The following is a 6,427-nucleotide window of genomic DNA, read 5'->3' as shown; positions in this document are numbered from 1 at the left end:
GGTGTTGCCCGAGAGTCTGATGCTTAAAGCAAACACAGCTGGTGCTCATGTGGAGGGAAAGAGCGTCAGCTACTCCTGGAGGGCTCGTATTGGTGCTCCTATGGAATGAGCAAGTTTAAAAGAAAACCACATTGCTTAAACCTCATTAACTGATTATTTTATTTTCAAGTAATATACTGTGAAAATCTGCTATGTCTAAAAAACCATTTCATAAAACTGAAACAGTTCTGTTATTTACTCTATGGTATTTGAAATTATTATTAAGACTGTAAATCCTTTAACATTCTACAATATATAAATAGGCAAATATCAATTATATTCTCTAAAATGGTTTGCTCCCATGTTAAAGATTAATATATGGCAGCAAAACTGGTTACCATCCAGTTTTTAACTCATTTTTTGCTTTTGAAATTACATATAAAATTTGTGATTTGAAGTATTTTCCTAAAACTCAACAACTTTCTGATATAAATCGACTAGATGAAAGGTAATTAAAATGAAATTTGATCTTTAAAACTCAAGCTTTGTGTAAGAATTGATAATATCAGGCAGTTGAAAGTTGAGTCTCTCCACATTATGATATTTATTAATTGTGAATAGCCACATCTATTACAAAGTGCTGAAAAATAAAAAGAAATTAACAATATCAACACTCTCTTACCCTACACGTTGTACAGTTTATATGCAAATAAATTCTCAAAGGTCAGAAAAATGTTTATGATTTCAGATAACTGGTAAAATACTATCTCATTCCTGTTTTAACCTCATTTGAAATGGACTGAAAACTCTTCTCTTAGGATTTTGCTCTGATCAGTGCCCCCAGGTCCCCTCAATGCCTCATTTGATTGTAAACTTATCTGAGGAATTGAATATTCTTTTTCATTTGTTCTCTTTAAGGTATCTGTGATAGTGCTTTTTATGCAATGACCACTTGGTGCAATTTATTATTAGTTTCAGAAACATGCTTATTTAGGAACAAATCAAGTAAACAGATGTGAGGAATGTGGGGTCACCTAGCTGATGGTGTTGGAGGGATTCCTCATGTGAGTCTTGGCATAGAAAAGTTCAAAGGGTAAAGCAGCATTGGTCAGATCAAAGTGTGGGGTGAACATAATTCTGAAGGAATAATGATGGAGACGTAAAAGCAAGAAACCCCTTGAATTGCGTTGGAAGTTATTAGACACATCAAAGAGCTGGGAAAAAAAACATTGTTTAATGTAAGTTCTTTCTAAACTCTAAGGCAAAAAGTAACATGAATTTACATGGTAATTATAAACCACAAAACAACAATTCAAAAGACAAGTAAACAACTAAAGTAGAAACCAGAGTGAGAAAAATAGAGGTTAAAGGAGAGATGGAAAAAGATGGTTGGGGTCAGAAAATATGGCTTAGTCATCCTTGAGGTCTCCCTCAGACTCTGCACATTTTTAGTGCTCAGTAAACACTTTGACCCCGTGAGCCTGGGGAGGAGCAAAGTGACACGTGATTGGGAGCGGAGATAATGCAAAGATACCCTTGTGGAGGCACTGGCATTGAAAAGCAGTGACATTTTGCAAAGGTGTTTACCATAATATATTAAGGATTATTCTGCAAAGTTAAGGATTTTTCTGGAATGTACGTTTTCATTTTATGGAAACTCCAACAAGCCCAGTGAAAGATTTAGACATTTCAGCTTTAGAAATAAAAGAGGGGCCAGCCCCGTGGTGCAGCGGTTAAGTGAACGCACTCCGGTGCGGTGGCCTCAGGTTCACAGGTTCGGATCCCAGGCGCGCACAGACACACCGCTTGTCAAGCCATGTTGTGGCGGCATCCCATATAAAGTAGAGGCAGATGGGCACAGTTGTTAGCCCAGGGCTAATCTTCCTCAGCAAAAAGAGGAGGATTGGCATCGGAAGTTACCTCAGGGCTCATCTTCCTCACAAGAAAAAAAAAGAAATAAAGCCATAATGGGAAATTTTTTCTGTCAGTTTTAACAATGAAAACCAGTTAGCATTTGGAAATCAGTTGCAATTTGAGATGAAAATGTGAAGAAAGAATTAGATGTCACACGTTGGTTTTGCTTATGTGAGACAGTAAGGCTTGCAGGGGGAATGAAATTCCATCTTTGCTCTATTGAGTTTGAGAAGGTGTAAAATTCATTTGTGCTGGGCAACACTGTTGACCTGTGGAGAAAAACAAATGGTTTAAGCAGCTGATCTAAAGGAATAACTGAGCTTATAAAAGTTCTTAGCTTATAAAGGGTGCTTCTTCTTTACTGAACTTTACTGGACATCCATTGACCTATATGAGCAAGGTATTTGTGGTAGGTATTGAAGGAAATACAAAGAATTATAGGGTTCCAAGCCCCTCCACATACATGACATGGTTTGCAAGATGTAATTTGATTCTGCCAAGGTATTTAGTGTATGTTGTATTACAGAACCTAAAAAAAATGGCAATGTTATTGAGAAATTGTAATTAAAGACAGCTTCTTAGGAGAGATGGACTAGATCAAGTCCTCAAAGGAAACACTTTTGGGCAGGTGGAGGGAAGAAAGAGTGAGGATTTCGGATGGGGGAAGAGAGGAAATGTACAGAAGTGGAAAGGAACATGGCATTTGGGCATGGGGGTGGGGAGGCCATGACAGACACAGTCTTCTCATGGCTGAGAGGCAGCTCAGTTTCCTCCTGCAGAAGCCCAGCACTGCTTCCCACCTCCTGGCCACCTCCACCTGCAGACCCCACGCCTGAGCCAAGGCCTATCTTATCTGGATCGCTGCCTAGTCTCCCAACAGGTCCCTTTACTTCCAGTCTTAATTTCTTCTAATCTTTCCTCCACCATGCCTGCAGAGTTACATGTTAGAATCCAAATTTGCTTAAATCTGATATCTGCTTCAACTCCTTCAATGCCTGTTCAGAGTAGCATAGAGAACATTCAGACTCCTGAGCTGGACACGCAGGCTTTCCCTTGCTGTCCTCATCTTTACCCCCATCACCCACTCTGTCCTACATGTTTGCTTTGTTCCAGCCTTAAAAATACCACCGATTTTCTGAAAGATTTAGCATCCTTTATATATGTCTTTTTATATGTGCTTCTTCTGTCCTCCTACCCCGTTTTTTAATCAACTTAATTCCTATTTCTTAATCTACATTCATGTCAAATGTTCCTTTCTCTTGGAGACTTTTCCTGAGAGGTCTCCATCTAGAGACCCATTTTGATGTCCCCACTCTGGGACCATATACTTATCTACTTTTCCATAACTGTTGTTTTATTCATGTCTCATAGACAGTGAGCTCCTTAAAGCTGAGACTATCCCTCTTCTTGATAAATAAATGGCCAGCAATAGGATATATTGGAGCATATGAGGAAGCCATTTGGTGTAAAACTAATTGGGCCTGACCTTGTTTTTTTTTTCCAAAACGGGCCTGTAGCCTCTGTTCATCCATTGTATATCCGCTTTAAGCAATTAACATGTCTCAAAGACAAAAGCAATGCCCTTAAGGTGTAAATGCAACTTCCCCCACATTGGCATTTCCTTAAGGATAAACATTTCTCCCTAGGCTAGGATTTGATTGCTGCACTCATCCTGTGACCACCCAACTCGAGACAAGAGCCACGCCCATGGAGACAACAGACCTGATACCCACTGGGTCCATCAATGGAGGTGCCGACAGGTCAATGTCATGGCTATTGTAAAAGGGACGTTGCAATCACATGTGGTACATGCTCTTTGATGGTATATAACCACGCTGTACACCCCACTTCTTTGGAGTGCTCCATTTCTTTCTGAAAGGATTCTCCTGGGCTATATGGTCCTCAAAGGTTGGCTCATAGTAAACTCACCCCAAGTTGGTTTTATAGATTTTTTATGGATTATTTACGTCGACATTCTATTTGTCCCTCCAGTATCTAAACACAGTACCTGACACCTTGGGGGCACTCAGAAAATGTTTGATGAGTGAATAAGTATGTGGGAGACCACACTGGCTGGAGCAGAAGGGGCTTTTTGGAGAGTGGTAGAAAATTCGCTCACGTTCCTACCATAGTGGTTTGAGGCTGTGGGCTTTGGACCAGTTTTTCTGGGCAGCAATCCCAGTTATCCCGCTTTTAACTGGAGAACCTGTGCAAAGTATTTACTCTCTGAGCCTTAGTTTCCTCATCTATAAAATGGGGCTACTGAGAACTCCTGTCTCATAGGGTTTTAGTGAGATTTAAATGCATTAACTTATGTAAAGTATTTAGAAGAGTTCCTGACACATAGTAGGCATTAACATGTTAGCTGTTGTGTTATCATTATTGCTCTTATATCTTAACGATACTCTGGTTTTGAAAAGATGTTTTCATAATATAGTTGATCCTCATTTTTTGTGGATTCCGTGTCTGCACACTTGCCTACTAGATAAAATGTACTGGCAGCCCCCAAATCAACACTCACAGGGCTTTCATGTCCATTTGCAGATAAACGCAAAGTGGTGAATAATTTGATTCACTCGAAGTGCACGTTCCCAGCTGAGGGGTACAAGGTGACTCTCTGCCCTGTTGTTTCAGCCCATACTGTAAACGAGTGTCCTTCATACAGTCAATTTAGTGCCTCATTTGTTATAGTTTTGTGCCTTGTTTTGGTGACTCGACTGTTTAATATGTCCCCCATGTGTAGTGCTGCAATGCTGCCTGGTGTTCCTCAGGGCAAGAGGCTGCGACGTATCTTTACGGAGAAAGTATTTGTGTTCAACAAGCTTCTTTCAGACACGAGGTACAGTGCTGTTAGTCTAAGTTCAATGTTAATATATCAACAATATATATTAAATAAGGTGACTTTAAAGAGAAACACACAGAGAAAAAGGTTATGTATTGATCAGTTGAAGAAAATGTGACTAAGCTTTGCAGGAACATAACCCTGTATTTCCTGTAGGAGCAGTGGGTCATATTCACTGATTCAGTGTTCACAGTGACTTTGTAGAATGTCACACTGTGCATAACGAGAACTGACTGTATCTTATGTAATCCTCACCTACTCCTTTATAACAGGCAGGGTAGGGAACAGGGTGTCCACATTCTACGGGCTATTACAGACCTTATGAGCCAAGTAGAGAATTTAAAATGTCTTGTGTTCAGCATAAGAGCCATGAGTTTTTGAGCATAGAAGATCTATGATGACCTGATGTTTGAGGAAAAATTACCTGGCAAGAGAATGTAGTTTTGAGAGGAAGAGGGAGAACTGAGCCAGAAAGAAGAACCAGCTGTTAAACTCTCCATGTATTCCCATTGCTTGGTGAGGAGATTCAGAGCTAAGGTGCTGATGTGATAAAGGAAAAGTAACAGCCAAGGGATGAAATAATGGATTTGGTAACCATATATAGGGTGTAAGTTAGGCTGTGGTTCTCAAAGTGGGGTCCCTGGACCAGCAGCATCAGCATCACCTGGGAACTGGGCAGAAATGCAAATTGTCAAGTGCTGCTGCAGACCTGCTGAACTGGAAGTTCTGGGGTGGGGCCTGGCAATCTGGGTTTCAACAAGGTCTCCAGGTGCTTCTGGTGCCCATCAAGTTTAAGAGACAATGAATTAGAAAAAGGATTCCAACACGTCACCATGCCCAGGTAAGCCACAAGGCAGGGAGGTGGTATTTGTTTGAAGGATAAGACACATTTTAAATTTTAGGAAAAAGTAATTCAGTGTCTGTTTCATCGTGAGGATTCCAGAGAGGCCATTTTAGCTCTCTGCATGTGAAGCTCTTTTTTCCACAATATGTTCTCCTTTAGAGAGCCCTTGGTAAGTTATTTACCACTTACCACATGTCCTGAGAGTCCCTTATTTCTTGAAATCCTCTTTCAGACGTGAAAATGTACTTTATTTTTGTGCACAATCTCCTCTATTTAAAATCTGGAATTCTCTTCCTATAGGATCATGTATGGCACATGCAGCCTTACTGTCAATTTGGAATGCCATTGGTTTCTTCCAAAAGCTTAGAATGTTTTAGAATTTAGAACCTGGTGAATAGAGAATTTATATGCTTCTGTGTAGGATTCATATTTTCCAGATGTCCAGAGGTATCCCAACTTGCCAGTAATGTGGCCTTAAGATTTAGCAGAACCTGAAAATTTGAATATAGTAGAAAATGAATTCCATCTGTAATATTAACATTTACAAAATAAATGATCACATTGTTAACATACCAATAAGCACTTTCTATATTCCAGGCTCTGAAAGTATCTTGCTTACATAGTAAACCTGATAAAGTTTCAAAGATGAGCCAATTACTTTTCAGCAAAAGCTTGACTTGAGTGTATCTTGGCTTCCTTTTTGACAGTTTTAGCCTTAATGTCACAGTAATGTTTTCTTTTTCTGTGAATCAGATAATCTTCTATTTGGTGAACACTTTAATTTTTAATGGTCACTTGTATTTTGTGATATGCACGTGTTCAAATAATCTATAAGAACTAACCATTAC

The 6,427-nt window shown here is 39.6% G+C and overlaps 1 long non-coding RNA gene across 1 annotated transcript; it reads right to left on the bottom strand.

Annotated features, from left to right (window-relative positions):
• Positions 1–1,194: 1,194 nt before the first annotated feature.
• LOC147911232 (uncharacterized) lies at positions 1,195–6,129 on the bottom strand. The gene is made up of 2 exons (XR_015551379.1): positions 5,769–6,129; positions 1,195–2,162 (listed from the first exon to the last, which is right to left on the bottom strand). It is a non-coding gene; the product is annotated as an uncharacterized LOC147911232 (long non-coding RNA).
• Positions 6,130–6,427: the final 298 nt, after the last annotated feature.

The sequence above is a fragment of the Ceratotherium simum genome, unplaced genomic scaffold (genome assembly GCF_057802395.1).
Source record: "Ceratotherium simum simum isolate JZ-2026a unplaced genomic scaffold, ASM5780239v1 HiC_scaffold_45, whole genome shotgun sequence".
NCBI lineage: Eukaryota > Metazoa > Chordata > Mammalia > Perissodactyla > Rhinocerotidae > Ceratotherium > Ceratotherium simum.
Note: the sequence above shows the minus strand (reverse complement) of the source record. Positions and strands in the feature narration are given on the sequence as shown.